The sequence below is a fragment of the Mustela erminea genome, chromosome 1, assembly GCF_009829155.1.
Source record: "Mustela erminea isolate mMusErm1 chromosome 1, mMusErm1.Pri, whole genome shotgun sequence".
Classification (NCBI taxonomy): Eukaryota; Metazoa; Chordata; class Mammalia; order Carnivora; family Mustelidae; genus Mustela; species Mustela erminea.
Window position 1 is genome coordinate 166,010,267 of NC_045614.1, and position 16,496 is coordinate 166,026,762.

The following is a 16,496-nucleotide window of genomic DNA, read 5'->3' on the forward strand; positions in this document are numbered from 1 at the left end:
CATACTATTCCTTTTGGTGCATAATTCTTCCGCTACACAAATGACTAATAGGACTATCTCTTGATGCTGGGTGGCCTCTCTCTGGTGTCTCGTCTGTTGTTGATTTTTAGCATAGTTATCTGTGATTCCATGAATGGAACTGAGTGAGTAGTTACTCGTGTTTATTCTAATTAAGAGTACATAACCGATTACTATAGTTACAAGGAGGTAGAGAGGCAATGCAACTGCCTCGTATTTTTGAGGCCAGTAGGTCAAGCCTGAGGAGTTGGGCCAAAATTCAGGAATAAAAGTCCATACTGGATATAGGAAGCCTAATTTGGAGCTTAAGAAAAGAACAAAGCAAGACACAAATGTCTCTTTCCGGCATCGGTGATGGTGACGTGCCCCATTATTCTCTCAGGGACTTTAGACAACTGGGGTTCTGCAGGGGCCCATTTAGGCCCCTGGGCCGGGTCCTCTGCGCAAGCGCCAACCGAGGAGCCGCAGGGGCGAGAGGGAACCGGAAGCGGAAAAGGCCAAGGGCGAAGACGCACCCCAGTGAAGGTGTGAGTTTGCGCTTTGGGTAGGACCTCCTTTCTTCCTCTTCTACAGTTCCGTAGACTCCTTCTAGAAACTTCGGAACTGTTTTCTGGTAAGTGGTGGTGGGAATTAGGGTGGAAGAAACTCACAGACTTAAAAAAAAAAATCGCTGACAACCGTATTTTAAACAGTGCTAAGTCCTCTTTGAATTCTAGAGTTTTGTGATTCTTCTCATCAGACATTGCCCAAGAGTATTTTTAAAAAAGTGCCAACTTCTGAGTTTCCTGTGTGAGATTCTAGGACAGTCACCCCAGAGCCTTTTAAGAAATGCTTCATTGAGGTATGATGCCGGGCAGGTGCTCATGAGGCAGACCGGCACAGACCGCCTTCCCATCCTCGGGTTATTTATACTAGAATGGGAGACGAAGTTAAAAAAAACAAAAAACAAAAAAAAACTTTAAAGCACAGAACTAGAAGAGAAAGTGCATACTGTCTGTAGCGTTTTGTTTCTGGTTCGGTAAAATATCTCTGGAGAGGCTTGGTTAGTAAACGTGGTTAAAATTGTTGAAGCTACAAACCTTCATCTCTCATTATCCACTTGAAAAGTTGAAATTCGGGGTATTGATACCCTCTGGACACCAAGAAATCCTCCTCTGCCTCTCTTTGCTTTTAAACCCAGATCTTCTCTGGGTGGCTGAAAACAATGGGAATTATTAGAGCTCCTTATAATTGATTACTCTTGCCAAAGCCAGAGTGATAGATCTGGTTGGGAGTTGGGGGGGGGGGAAAGTCCACATGACTTCGCAAATAAAAATAAATGTGCTACGGAGGTGCTGAAAATATATCATTAAATAGCCGTAAGAGACCTCACAAATAATTTATGTATGTTTTAAGCCGGTCAGTATGAGGTTTGTATTTAAATGGCCTTTCTCAATTCAAATTGCCTTAGGCTTCTGGCTATTTAAAAATATTTTGTATTCATGAACACTTCTTTTATAATTGATGTGGATGTTTGCTTACCGTTGACTCTAATTTGTTAGCTAGGAAGTCCCATCTATTTATTCATTCCACATCTATTACATATTTACTGTGTGCCAGGTATGATGGTAGTGATTAGTGTTTTTTTTTTTTAAAGATTTTATTTATTTATTTGACAGACAGAGATCACCAGAGACAGAGAGGTAGGCAGAGAGAGAGAGGAGGAAGCAGGCTCCCTGTGGAGCAGAGAGCCCGATGCGGGGCTTGATCCCAAGACCCTGAGATCATGACCTGAGCTGAAGGCAGATTAGTGTTTTTAAGTGAATGTTAAATCTTACTTATATTTTTGTAAGATTTGTTTACCTAAATTCTAAGAAATCATGTACGGAGAACAGAACAAGTGGGCCTATCACACTAGAAATCACTAATCTAGAAATCTCTAGATTTCTATGGTAGCACCTATCACACTCCTTTTTTACATTAATTGCGCCTTCTGGAATGAGGGGAGCACATGGTCTGAATTTGATCATCACTGTGTTCTCAGTATGTAATACAAAACCCAATAGAGACCCAAAAAGGGTGTTTTGGAAAATAAAACACCACATAAACACACACTGCTTTTTCTGAGGAATTTTTGTTTTCATTGGGTATTCAGGCCATTTCATACTGTGAGATATCTTTCCCTAGAAAAAGGCAAAATCTTTTTATAAGAGCCTTTGTTATCTAAATATCTTCCTTCTAGAACTTGCCTGAATATTGATCTGAGACACTTGATATCTTTTTTTTTTTTTAAGATTTTATTTATTTATTTGACAGAGAGAGATCACAAGTAGGCAGAGAGGCAGGCAGAGAGAGAGAGAGGAGGAAGCAGGCTCCCTGCTGAGCAGAGAGCCCGATGCGGAACTCGATCCCAGGACCCTGAGATCATGACCTGAGCCGAAGGCAGCGGCTTAACCCACTGAACCACCCAGGCACCCGACACTTGATATCTTAATGAAATCTAATTCAAGTAATTTTTGTAATAATTAAGATCTGCAGGTTTAGACTGAGTGTTTGTTGATGTGAGAGCAGTTATTTTGTACTGATCTTTTTTTAGGTATATATTTTTAAAAAGATTTTATTTGTTGGAGAGAGAGATTGAGGGAGCACAAGCAGGGGGAGCAGCAAACTCCCTGCTGAGCAAGGAGCCCAATGCCAGCATTAACCCCAAGACCCTGGGATCATGACCTGAACCAAAGGCAGATGCTTAGCTGACTGAGTCACCCAGACATCCCTATTTTATACTAATCTTAAGAATATTTTCCAATTTGCCTTTTAGGTAAAAATAGGCTTTGGAGAAGCAACTCTTGTCTGGAAGATGCTGATGGTGGTCTCTCTGAGAAGCCTTATCCCTTCAGCATTAGTTGTTTTCTATGTATTCAGTGGGTTTACATCCACGTAAATACATTTTATGAGTGCTTGGAGAATGAAACAATGCCAAAAGGAGGCAGTAGTCCTATGCAGCCGGAGGGTTATTTAATTCATGTGAGTTCTTGATCATTCTCATTTAGGTTGAGAGTTAATGGAGTACTTTGGGGTAATACTCCTTGTGCTTCATTTATCAGAGCTCATACAAAATTGTCATTTACTGTTGAGTAGATTGCGTACTGCACAAAGAAACCTATCCAAAATGTACACTATTTATTTAATAGATATTATCAATTTGAATATTTATGTGTTAGTTTTATGGTAGGGGACAGTAAAGTTTCTTGCTCTAGTAAAATTCGTACATTGTGACACATGTTCTGACAAATGGAAGTAAAATGTCTTGAGAAAGAGGTACCTTGCTTTTTAAAAATTTGCACAAATGCTTTATATGGGCTAGTAGCAGCCTGAACTTGGACAATTTACATAACTCTCTTGGCCTTCAAGTGAAGATATTAATACTTACCTCGCTAAATTGTTTGAAAGTACTAGACATGCCAGGCACACAGTTAATGTTCAATAAATGTTTTGGAATGACTGAAAACACTGAGGGTAATGTCTGTGCTTAAGATTTGATAAATTGCAGGTCACTTTTTTCTTGAATAAGAGGGTAAGTGTTTATGTAAATAATTTATTTGAATCTTTGAATTTGTTAAGTGTTTCACATTTTACACTTAATTACTGCATGGTACTACCAAAAATATTCTTAACAGGTGTTTGGGATTCGTTTTTATTTTATTGAGGGATTCATATCCAACATAAGGAAACTTATGACTATGTGACCTACTAGTGACTGCCTCATGGTTGAGCTTCTATAGAATCCTAAAATACTGGAATCCTAGGTTTAGATGAGACCATTGGAATTTCTCTTTATCAAATGTGTGTTAGTCACTTACTACATGGAAGTAATTGTGGTATGCGCTAGGGCTATAAAGATAAATAAGTCACTATTGTGAAAAGTTACATATCCTTGCATGAACATTTCCAGGGACTATTCATAATTACTAAATTGATTTTTGAAATTTGTTTTATGACAATTCAAAATTTGTCCTCTTATAATTTTCATTTGTTTGCATTAGTGTTACACTTTGGGGCACAAAAACTAAGTTTGATTCTTTACTATATATATATACCCTTCAATTTAAGCACCACTGCATTCTGCTACTTTTCCTTAAGCCTCTTTTCCGTCTTGCTCTCTCACCTGAATACCTTCCAGGTTGTCTACTTCCCTTATAGATGTAGTACCCACCGGGGTATTCAGGGCTCCAGCCCGGCGATCACTTCCTACATTCCTGATACTGTCCCTCCAATCTCTGGCATGAATTTTATTCACAAGTGAGTGATCACTATGTGCTTATAAGATGTCCTTTCCCTACCACATTAAAAAGAATTGTATTTATTTTGCTCATGTTACCCTGTAAGGTCGTTTTTGAAAAAGGATAAATGACATCCCTAATTCCTTGAGGAGCTTTTAATACACTTTTTCCAACAACTGAAATGGGAGCAATAATGAGGGCAACCTTGCTTAAGCTCCAGATTATTGAATTACCACTTATAAGTCATTTTTGGTCCAGGTGATTAAAATCACTGTAATTCATACATTTTTGACAGCTAAGAGGTAAATAGCCAAGGGAGGGCTTCTATAGCTTTGCATTATCTCTTTCTATAAATTAGTTCTCACTTAAACATTCTCTTTTCCTTTTTGATGGACAGAGAACATGACAGGGATAGAATTGTTTTGCTTCTAACTTTAAGCATTTATTAAGAAAACTTAATATCCTCTCAACATTTTATTTTTAAAGTTAACCCATGTGTGCAACTCTATGCCAAACGTGCTCTGACTCAGGTTTGGGACTAGTAGCCCTAACTGGCAGAGTACCAGAACATGCCAGCTATAAGTCAGCTACAATATATAAGTATGTACGCTCCTCTGCTTTGTCCTTTTAATGGAGGTTAAGAACAGAGACAGATGTAATTGATTCGCAGATTAGGGACAGGGAAGAAACCTCTGCCTAAATAAAGGGGGCATGTTAGGAAGCGCTGGGGGTAGAATTGAACCAATTTCCTAGGTCTTCCATAATAAGTTAACACAAACTTTGTAGCCTAAAACAGCAGAAATTTGTTGTGTTATGGTCAAGGCGCCAGAAGTCTGAAATCAAGTTTTGGCAGGGCCATTTTCCTTCTGAAGGCTTCAGGGAAGATTCCTTCCTGGCTTCTTCCTAGCTTTGGTGGCTTGTGGAAGTCTTTGGCATTCTTTGGCTTGTGGATGCATCACTCATTCTCTTTTTGTCTTTTCATATGGCCTACTTTCCTGTGTCTCCTCTGTGTCTTTGTGTCTAGATCTCTTTCCTTTTTCGTATAAAGACAGCAGTCACTGGGTACAAGCCCAACGATCCAGACCTCATCTTTATTTTCTTATGTCTGTAATGGCCCTACTTCCAAATAAGGTCACATTTACGTATGGGAGGGGTAGGATTTGAATATATTTTTTGGGGGGATACAGTTCAACCAAAAACAAGTGAGATGGCACCAAATCAGGGAACACTTTAATGATAGGTTAAAGAGTAAGGGTTTTACTTATAAGCCAGGGGGACCACTGGAAACTTTAAACGAGGGTACTAATGCGAGTTATTGCAGGAAGGTCCGCTAACGGGCAATCTGCTTCAATGTACTGAACGGAAGATGAGGTTTAGAGGGGGTGATATTAATTAGAAGGATGTTATGGTGTTCCAGGAGTAATGGGAAGACAAGTTTATAAATTTTGCACTTTGGGAGCTTTCATTTTAAGGAAGCATTCAGTCTTAGGGTTGAACAAGTACAGAGGCTGCACTTGGGAACTTGCCTCCTTAAATGTTGTGGCCAAGGCACCTTTTCTTGCCTTGCTCTAGTTGTCACCCTTTTTGGAGGATGATACACCATCTGTTGAGAGAGAGCTAGAGAGAGGGAGTGGGGGGAGACATCGCGCAGGTGCATGCACTTGTGCACCGGAGTGAGCATGAAGAACCACAGCTTTACAAGGCAGTTAAGTGAGAGAACCTTCTTGAATATTGATCCTCTGGCCTCAGCTACCAGCTGGCACCAGGTCAGTGAGATGAACCACCAAGCTGAGCCTTCCTAAATTTCTGATTTACAAAATCATGAGTGAAACAAAATGGTGGTTTTAAACCACAAAGTATAGATATGTAGCGGTGTATTACCCCAACTACCTGCAAGATGTGCCAGTATTCACATGGTGCTGATAGGTGAGGCGAAATACCAGATACCCCTCTATTTACTCAGTTCTGATGGAGTAGAATATGTTTGATTGCTACTCAGGGAGAAGGGATGAAGAAAGTGAGGAGAGATTATAGTCACTGGCAGCCTAGGAAATAGAATTTAATGCCTTGCTTCTTCAGCTCACTGCTTCCGCTACATAGTCACGCAACTTTTAACGTGTGAGGTTGGCCAGAACAAAAAGATACACACTCACAGTTTGAGTCCTTATAGAAACAAAATCCCTGTCTGTTTTGATCTGTGTCATGCAGAGGGATGTGAAATTCCCATTTTAAAACAGATGGTCTGAATTCTGAAGCTAAATGAATAAAATTGTCCTTGGATCTCATTAACCCTCATGTGGGAAGGAGGGGAATTCATACAGCTATTTCTTCTTGGCTTTGAACAAGTCAGGCTTTCAATAAAAGGTTTATTTTTATGAAGCTTGAATTTACTAATTTTTCATTGAATACCACTGTTTCACGGTAATTTACACATTCTTTCAAATGGTGGTTGGCACATTTATTTATTTTCCTTTGAGGCATTTTCTAATTACTTGTAAACAGGCTGAGAAAAAAGCAAATTTGGAAAAAAAAAGTTAAGAAAAGGACTGTTTGGTAGAGGAGGTATATTGCATGTAAAATTAAAATATAATAGATATTTTAAAAGCCTTCATTCCATTTTATAGGTTTCTCTGCTTGCTCCTACAAGTGGGCAGTGAGTAAAGATTTCCTGACCCATTATTCATTTCTACAGGACGTTAGACATTTTTATGACCTCCTGGAGTACTTACAATCTGTACTACACAATTTAGCACCTAATTATATTCTGTCTCATAATGTTCATTATTATATCACTGTATGATTCTTGTCTTCTGGAGTAGGTTATATGATCTTAAAAGGCAAGGACCATATCTTAAACTTTTCCTATATTTGCATTCCTTCTAGCATAGTTCTGAAAACAGTAAACTACTTGGGAAATTTTATTATTATTTTAAGATTACTTTTAATTTTATTATCTTTTGATTTAATTTAAATTAATTAACATATAATGTATTGTTGGTTTCAGAGGTACAGTGATTCAGAGGTACTGTGATTCATCAGTCTTCTATAATAGCCAGTGCTCATTACGTCACGTGCCCTCCTTAATGTCCATCACCCAGGTACACCAGCAACCTTACCCCCACAGCAACCCTCAGTTTGTTTCCTGAGATTAGGAGTCTCATGGTTTGTCTCCCTCTCTGGTTTCGTCTTGTTTCATTTTTTCCCTCTCTTCCCTTATGATCCTCTGCCTTGTTTCTTAAATCCACATACCAGTGAGATCATACAATTGCCATTCTCTGATTGACTTATTTTGCTTCACATAATACCCTCTAGTTCCCATCTATATTGTTGCAAATGGCAAAATTTCATTTTCTTTGATGGCTGAGTAGTATTCTGTTGTACCACATCTTCTTTATCCATTCATCTGTCTATGGACATCTAGGCTCTTTCTATAGTTTGGCTGTTGTGGACATTGCTGCTATACTCATTGGGAGTGTAGGTGCCCTTTCAGTTCACTACATTTGTGTTACTTGGGAAATTTAAATTTAGAAATATATTAAGTAATTCTGGTCCCTCAAAGCTCACTGAATTTGTCTCTAGAGCATTTGTCATGGCTGTGGCATTAAGGGCACAGAGACATCTCAGCAAGTTACTTTTCCTTCCTCAAGTTTCCTTTCTTTAAAGGAGCCAAGGTAAGGGGTTACTTTGGCAAAATGGCTTCCCCCTACCCCCTCCTTTAGTGTCAGACCAGGGCATGTTAAAAGCAGAGAGGCATGCACCATTGGGCTATCATTATCATTCTGATGGAGGTGATCGTTGGCTTTTTTCCTTTTTATTTTTCATACTGGACAACCTATCTAATGATGTCTGACCTGGGGAGAGAGGTGGTCTTCTTTGGTTGGGCATCTAGGCTAAAGGACTTAGCAGGCCTTAACTTCATCTCGTTTTGAGTAAACATCCTGCTTCTCAGGGCATCAGATTCCCACTATTACGTTTTCTCATTTTGGTACTGGTGACCACCATTCTACTTTCTGTCTCTGTGAGTGACTATTTGTGGTATGTCATATAAGTGAAATCATAGTGTATTTGTCCTTTTGTCTCTGGCGTATTTTGCTTAGTTTAATGTCTTTAAGTTTCATCCATATTGTAACATGTTTCAGAATTTCAGTCCTTCTTAAAACTGAATAATAATCCATTGTATGTGAATATCACATTTTGTTTACCTAATCATTGGTGGACATTTAGATTGTTTTCCGCCTTTTGGCTGTTGTGAATAATGTTGCTAGCAGCATAGGTGTAACAAATGCAGATCACATTATTATGAGCACCAACATGGATTTAATGCTTATAGTGAGCAAGAAAGGTACCCTTCTTAGTCATGAAAATACCTGGAAGAATCAACATATCTCTGGAATTTCATAACTTTAATTTAGAGACTTAACTACTCCTTGGGAAAATGTGGCCTGACAACCTTTTTTAGAGCAGGACTGTGACTAATACTTGGCATTCAGTAAATGTCTCTCTCTCTCTCTTTTTTTTTTTTTTCATTTCGAAGTGCTTCCAGTCTCCAACTTTCTCCTCTGACACCTCTGCAAAGTATGTCCTTATTGCCAAGCAGCAGGACTGTTACAATCCATTCCTTTTTTTTTTTTTAAAAGATTTATTTATTTATTTATTTATTTATTTGACAGAGAGAGATCACAAGTAGGCAGAGAGGCAGGCAGAGAGAGAGAGAGAGAGGAGGAAGCAGGCTCCCTGCCGAGCAGAGAGCCTGATGCGGGACTCGATCCCAGGACCCTGAGATCATGACCTGAGCCGAAGGCAGCGGCTTAACCCACTGAGCCACCCAGGCGCCCAGTTACAATCCATTCTAACTGATTTGTTTACCCCCTACCCCCAACTTTTTCACTTAGTCTTAGAAAGCCCTGCTTTGGTCATTTTACTTTTCTCTCGACAGAACCTTTCAGTCGCCATCAAGTACAGGACAAAGCTCAAACTTGTTTGTCGGGCACTGAAAGCCTCTTGTCATCTGGCACCAGTTTGCCTTTCAAGTTCCGTCTTCCTTCACTTCCTTACACAAGCTCCGCTCATACTGTCTTTTCATTACCTGCTGGAGAAATTGTCATCATCTTGAGTTTCCTTACTGCAGTTTGCTCTATCATGGATCATCTTTTTTTTGTGATGCCTTTAAGTTGGAGCTCAAATCTTAGTGTTTCTGCTAAATCTTTTTTAAACAACCACATTTGAAACTGACTGTTGGTTCTTTTGAGTATTTGAGCACTCAACTTAAGATTAATCATATTAATGATACTTTTATAATAGCTAATGGTTTCTGAGTTCTCAGGCTTGGACTTAGTGTTTTGGTTGCACTATTTCATTGCATCTTTATTGCAATCACATGAAGTATATTCTATTACCCATTATACATACAATAAACTTGAGGCTTTGAAATGCTACCAATTTGTCCCAAATCACATAATTAGTAAGTGGCAAGTCTAGGACTTCATCCCACGTTTTCTGTTGCTAGAGCATCATTTTAAATGTGTATCTATTGCCTTAATTAGATTATAGGTCATTGGGTGAAGAGGGTATTTACTGTTCATGGTATCTCCCATAGGAAGTGTCCATGGGGTTGAAATCAGAAAAAGATTGCCCACTGACTGGAGCAGCCACTGAGCTAATTTTTCCTTTTAATTAGCTTAGTGTGGATGAGCTTAGCATGATTTTTCAACTGGTTACCTTATACCAGTGACCAGGAGAGCCTAATTAGGTACACTTCTTTGATCATAAGACATACCACACTGATTGTATTTATCTGCTACCTGCCACATCATCTTTGCTTGAATTCGTAGCATCTAGAACAATATATTGCACATAAGCTCAGTTAATGCTTATTAAATGAATTAACTGTGTCTGTGGCCATTGTAAGAGTTGGTTTCTAACTGTGTTGCTGTTACAGAGTTGAGCAGTGCTTAAATCCAATGGAGTTGATGAGGGTATATCCTTAAGGAGACACAGTGGGAATGTAAATGAAAACTATAATATATTTCATTGTATTGCAACTTCCATTACATGGTACGATGGTATTTGTGTTACTTTTCATGAAGGGTGATTGAGTGTAGGCAGTTGACATCTTTATTCAAAGAAGAGAGATCCTATGACTTAAAGGCATAGGCATATTTGGTCCGGGGATAGCTTGGGAGCATGATAACCCTTTAAAATTAACCAGTTCTCTTTTATTTCTCAGTATGTGCTCACAAAGTTTTTATCAATAATTTCTCAAATACCTTGATACTTAAAAGACAATAGCATAGAAAGCAGATACTAATATTTTGGTCACGGGAAAAAGTATATTCTTTGCAAAACATAGTAGAAGATTCTATTTAAGTATTTTGAGTGTGCCATGTCTTAGAAAAATTGAAGCAGAAAGGCTCAAGAATATTAAACAATGGTTATGATTCCCCCAAAATTTCTCCAGAGATTTTTGCCTGAGAAGCCAACAAATCTTTTCATTTCTTTATATATAGAGATGCAGCAGCCTCTGGTGTGATGCTTTGCACACAGTAGGCCTGCAACAAATACTTTTTAATTTTGTCAGTGCAGTAGAATATAGTAGTCTAAAGCAACAATTGCTAGTCATTTTCCCTTCATGACAGGCATGAAAGATATTGTTTTAGCTTCTAAATACATTTTTACATGCCTCCTCAACATTGTTTCATATACACCTGGTATACCAGCGGTAATTGTGCCTTCTGTCCCATTCTGGGGAGAATGTGCGTGAGAACACATTATTGTAGAGGTAATAATACTAACAATAATAGTAATGATAATGATAATAACAATTATAAGGGTACAGTTGGAAGATTTCAGATATCAGTCTGATCACTATTTTGTTTATAACCTTGCAATAGCTTCTTGTTGCCCAATGTCAGTCTCTAAAATTTGTTTGGAACTGCAGGTCTGGGTATGGTGGTAGGGCCAGCAGCATGTGGGTTCTTAAGCCCCTGCAGGAGGATGGGGATGTACTCTGGCAAAGGCCTTCAGGCCTCCCCACATTCATACATCACAAAACTATCTGAGAAAACTCAAGAGAAGCAGGAACAAGCAACTTGGTAGTAAAGGGGAGCTTAGCTTATTTCCTAATCAGCCAGGGGTGATGGGGTATATATAGATTCCTGGGTGCTCGGGGTTATGAACTACTCTAGGGAAATTTCAGAGGCAATTTGATATGAGCCAGCTTCCACCTTGGACCTTCCTGAGGGTTTGTTAAAAATGGAATGACAGAAATACTTTTGGCTTGCTATGAGGCCAGAGGGACTTAACAAGGATACACTTATTTGACTTTGATGGTTTTATTTTTGAGTACCACACTACTGCTTCCTAGTTCTTTGGCAATTTAATTCTGAGAAACCCCCAGTTTTTTTATGACAGAATTTTTATTTTCTTTGAATTTAAGACATTTTAGAACATTTTCCTTGGTCCCTTAAAAGGCAGTTTATGGTACTTCTTGAAGGACTTCCAAGGCAGTTTGGAGCAACTGAGTCACTGGTAGATAATCCTTTAATATCCTAAAGAGCAACTAGTAATTAATTAACTAATCATAAATATTTATTTATTTATTTATTTAGGTGCTCACATGATGGTATATTGGAAAGAGATACTAGGTTCAAATCCTGGTTCTACCATTTGCATGTTAGACATTGGGCAATGCAGTTTGTTCATTCATTCAGTCAACAGATTATAGAGTTCTTACTTTGTGCTAGACACAGTATTAAAGCTCTGAGGAGAGATGTCAGATTGAAGTGGTCTCTGAACTTTCAGAAATTTTTAATCTACAAGGGGAGATTGGCAACTAAATCATCAATTTCAGTAGTGTACATGAGACTGTGTACGGTGGTGATGCCCTGTGGAAGTAACACCATGGCAAGGGTGAATCACGAATGGGGGAGGGCATGAGGGAAGGCTTTTCAGGGAAAGTCATGGTTAAGCTGAGCCTCAAAGCCAAGTACAATTCAGTTGAATATAGGTATGGAAAGAACATTCTAGCAGCATGAGCAAAAGTTAATGGAAACATGAAGTAATATATTTATAGATCAATATTTGCTCTTCAGTATTACTGATATAAAAGTTTTATCTTGAGGAGGCAAGGGAGATAAATCTAGACACATAGTTCCATTTCCTTTTCTTAAAATGAAGATAATGATATATATCTCTTAGATTTGTTGTAAGCACTTCATAGAACAGAGAGTACTTAGTACATAGTTGCTCAAAATTATTAGCTCCTTTTTCTCCTCACCATCTATCCTCTTCTGCCCTTTCTCAATTCAGATTTTCTGAAGTAGAAAACACCCTATCTTTGGTTAAGGTATCAGTTTGTAAATTATGGCTGTATTTAGTGAAGTACAGGAAGAATGAAAAGATTTAAAACTCTGTTCTTTTTCTGACCTGGATTGTGGCATGTTGAGTTGAATGGGGGCAGTCATCGGCAACAACATTACTTTATTTTGACAATACACAGTTTCCTGTGTCATCACAATTGGTATGTGAGGAGGGCACTGGTTACCAGAGGGCACTGCATTCTTGTCTGCCTGTTTGATTTGCTGAGTGAAGTGCTGAGCATGGGTCATGTTCACTGGAGTGCCTGAAAAAAATCTTGGAATGATGCTGTTGTGTATGTGCTCTTTTCTTTCACCAAGCTGAAGTCTCTGAATTTGGAAGTGTTTCAGAAAGCACAGTGTTTTTGCATTTTTTCCCCTGTATAATAGGTTTGTCTCTTATGATCCAGTAAATATTAAGGATCACTACCTTTGGGGGATTTTGGTCTACATTTTGATATTTCTTTCAGGAGTTTTGCTTTGGGTTGAGTTCTAGTAAGAATTACCTAGTCTGGGGGCGCCTGGGTGGCTCAGTGGGTTAAGCCGCTGCCTTCGGCTCAGGTCATGATCTCAGGGTCCTGGGATCGAGTCCCGCATCGGGCTCTCTGCTCAGCAGGGAGCCTGCTTCCCTCTCTCTCTCTCTGCCTGCCTCTCCGACTACTTGTGATTTCTCTCTGTCAAATAAATAAATAAAATAATTTAAAAAAAAAAGAATTACCTAGTCTGGAGAGATTTTCTTCATCCTACTGTTTATTGTTAATAAATTGTTATTTATGCTCAAATGCAGTTTTCCCAAATATTTGTCATTTGCAGATAACATTCACAACTTATTTTTTTCCCATGATTTCTGTCATACCCAGGTATCTTCTGTTGTAGATTTACTTAATATTTTTCTTAAAAACTTACATAAAATTAGCCTAACCCAAGTTACAATGCTTAAGAATGCATGGGCTTCATGAGCTTGTTATATTTTTCTAATATATTTCCAGGCACATATTAAAATAAAAAAAAAAAAACCTTATTCTCCCACCTAATACAGAGATCATTATAACCTGTTCTTTTCATCTCTTCATTTATGAATGGTCTGTGGCTGCTTTTGACATATGAAGTAGTTGAAACAGAGACAGAGTGGCACACAGAGACTAATGTATTTATTATTTTGTTCTATAAGAAAAAATTTACCAGCCTCTGACCTAAAATTATCTCCATGCCATCAGTAGAACACATAAACAGTTCTGTAAAACATTACTGTAGTGCCCTTGTCAAGAGACAATATGTATTATATTTAATCACCTTTTCCAGAATCAGTCAATATTTTACTTTTTTATTCTGGAATTGAAATATTTAATTATAAATGCTTACTTTATGGGGCTCCTGGGTGGGTCAGTTCGTTAAGTGTCTGCCTTTGGCTCAGGTCATGATCCCAGGGTTCTGGGATCAAGCCCTGCATCCCTCTCCTCCTGCCTCTCCCACAAGCTTCTGTTCTCTCTGTCTTAAAGAAATAAATAAAATCTTTAAAAAGAATACTTATATTCTGAGGACCTTGATAACAAGGTTTTTTGAGAGCAAAAGAAAAATGTAGACATTGAAGATAATTTACACATTATTAAATAACAGGAGTATTTGCCTGTAACAGTATTTAATGGGGCGAAAATGTATGAAGTAAAAAGTAAAAAATTCCCTGCAAGGGAACTCTAGTCTCACCTTCTAAAAACAACATTCCTTTTATTTCCTTCTAGTTATTTTCTGTGCATACTGAAGATTAAATACATTTTTTGATTCTTTAAATTACAGCTTTTTTTAAAAAATAAAGATTTTATTTATTTATTTGACAGACAGAGATCACAAGTAGGCAGAGAGATAGGCAGAGTGGTGGGGGGTGAAGCAGGCTCCCTGCTGAGCAGAGAGCCTGATGCGGGGCTCGATCCCAGCACCCTGGGATCATGACCTGAGCCAAAGGCAGAGGTTTTAACCCACTGAGCCACCCAGGCACCCCTAAATTACAGCTTTTTGCTAATAAAAAAAATCAATATATGTAACTTGCTTTTTATAACCTAGATATATTTCTGTTGTATAGACATCTAAGTAATATGGCTAAAATTATAAATTGTGTAGTATTACTTTAAATTGTTTATTAAGAGCTTTACTGAAATACAATTTACATATTCTGAAATTCACCCATTTTGACAGCACCAGCAATTTTTAGTAAATTTACAGCATTGTGCAGCCATCACTCAGTCCAATTTAAGAACATTTTCATCATCCTGAGAGATTCCTCATGTCCATTTGCAATCAAGTCTGTTCCTACCCTCAGCCCCAGGCAACTACCAGTCTACTTTCTGATTCTATAGATATGTCTTTTTTGGACATTTCACATAAATGGAATCATGTATTTTATGATCTTTTGTGTCTGGCTTCTTTCATTTAACATTTCAAAGTGACTTTAAGGTAAAAGTTTCAAATAACCCCAGTTATCTTCATTCTTTTGCATAAGATGCTCTAGTTACAGTTAGTATTTTGTTCTCTTTCCTTTAGAAATTAGCCTTTGACACAAACAGTGACACAGGATCCTGGTAACTTTTTCAGTTCCTGAAATTCACAACTTCCCAAACCTGTTCCACTCCGCACACAAGGAACCACAGATACTGGTGCGACAGTCAGAGTGAATGAAGAGGCTGCTCACTGTTGGAGGTAACCGGTCCAGACAGCTCTATGCCTTACAGGGCCACTTTGAGGGGGGTGGTTGGGGGCGGGGTGTCCTGGCATAGCTATAGGAAATGTACATCTTCCCAGTGTACTGTGCCATGCAAGCCAGGAAATTCTATTGCAAGTCTTCTGGCTTTCATGTCACAGCACCTTGTGAATGTGCTGTAGAGACCCAGATCCAAGATCCCTTTTCTTATGTAATCCTATGTAATAATGATGGCTAAAAGCCCATTCAGAGACAGTCAAAATATTTGAGAAACTGAGTTATTTTTCCCCATATAAGTGAATATAGATTTTCCTCTTCCTCTTTAACAGCTGAGTAGAATAATTCCAATGCTTTGATACCATAATGTATTTAATTATTTAGTTTTTTTTATTTACTGCAAGCTGGAAAATTTCATATTTCATTTGCATGTTTTTGCCTTCTTGTGCAGGTGTCAGTAGGATAAATACCTACAGGGGGACTTGATGGATCACAGGCTGTGCACATTTCAGATGTTGATATCTGTTACTTGGAATGGTAGGTTAATAGTGGCCTCCTGACGACAGTTGATTGTGGATCTGTGGTACATAGGCTGTGGCTACAAGAACCAACAGTTTTTAATGGGAGTGTGTGTGGGTGAACATGAGTATCTTTCAGAGTGTCTTGGGAATGAGAGTGAGCTTGAGTAATTTGGCCAGTCTTTCCAAGTGATTCTAATATAGGTTCCACTGGATTAAAATTTGTTTCTCTGTTTCGTACCCAAAAGTATGAATGCTGCTCTAAGAATTGTATTTGGTATTGAGCTCGTCAAGGCTGTCCTACAAAGCTTTATGGTTTGAGGGTTTGTTCCGCTCAGTAACTCAAAGAAAAGTAGCCAATAGCGCAGAAGAAAGTGACCCTATAAACTGATGCTAAAACCATCTCCCATCTATGCTGAGAAAATTCTTTATAGTCTCTTCTAAAGAAAGAGTTAGCCTTGATTCCTATTAAACGCTCAGTCCAGACTACCCTTTGGTGATGGGTGTTTTTTTCTCCCTGTATACACGCACTGCTCATTTTAACCTATGGAAATGAGAGAGGGAGTGGGAAATCCACACATGCACCACCACTTTTGAGTTGTTGCACACATTAAATAACAACCAGCAGCTCACAGATCCTGGAAATCTACTTTCACAC

General features: G+C 38.4%; 1 long non-coding RNA gene across 5 annotated transcripts in view; it reads left to right on the forward strand.

Annotated features, from left to right (window-relative positions):
• Positions 1 to 395: 395 nt before the first annotated feature.
• Positions 396 to 16,496, forward strand: part of LOC116594617 — a 192,114-nt gene continuing 176,013 nt past the window's right edge. For 2 of the 5 annotated variants that reach the window (XR_004287345.1, XR_004287327.1), the window contains exons 1-3: positions 396 to 631; positions 15,167 to 15,322; positions 15,772 to 15,857. This is a non-coding gene — a long non-coding RNA (uncharacterized LOC116594617). Of the gene's footprint in view, positions 632 to 15,166; positions 15,330 to 15,771; positions 15,858 to 16,496 lie in introns of all 5 variants that reach the window. The other 3 variants (XR_004287339.1, XR_004287350.1, XR_004287333.1) reach the window with 3 other exon arrangements.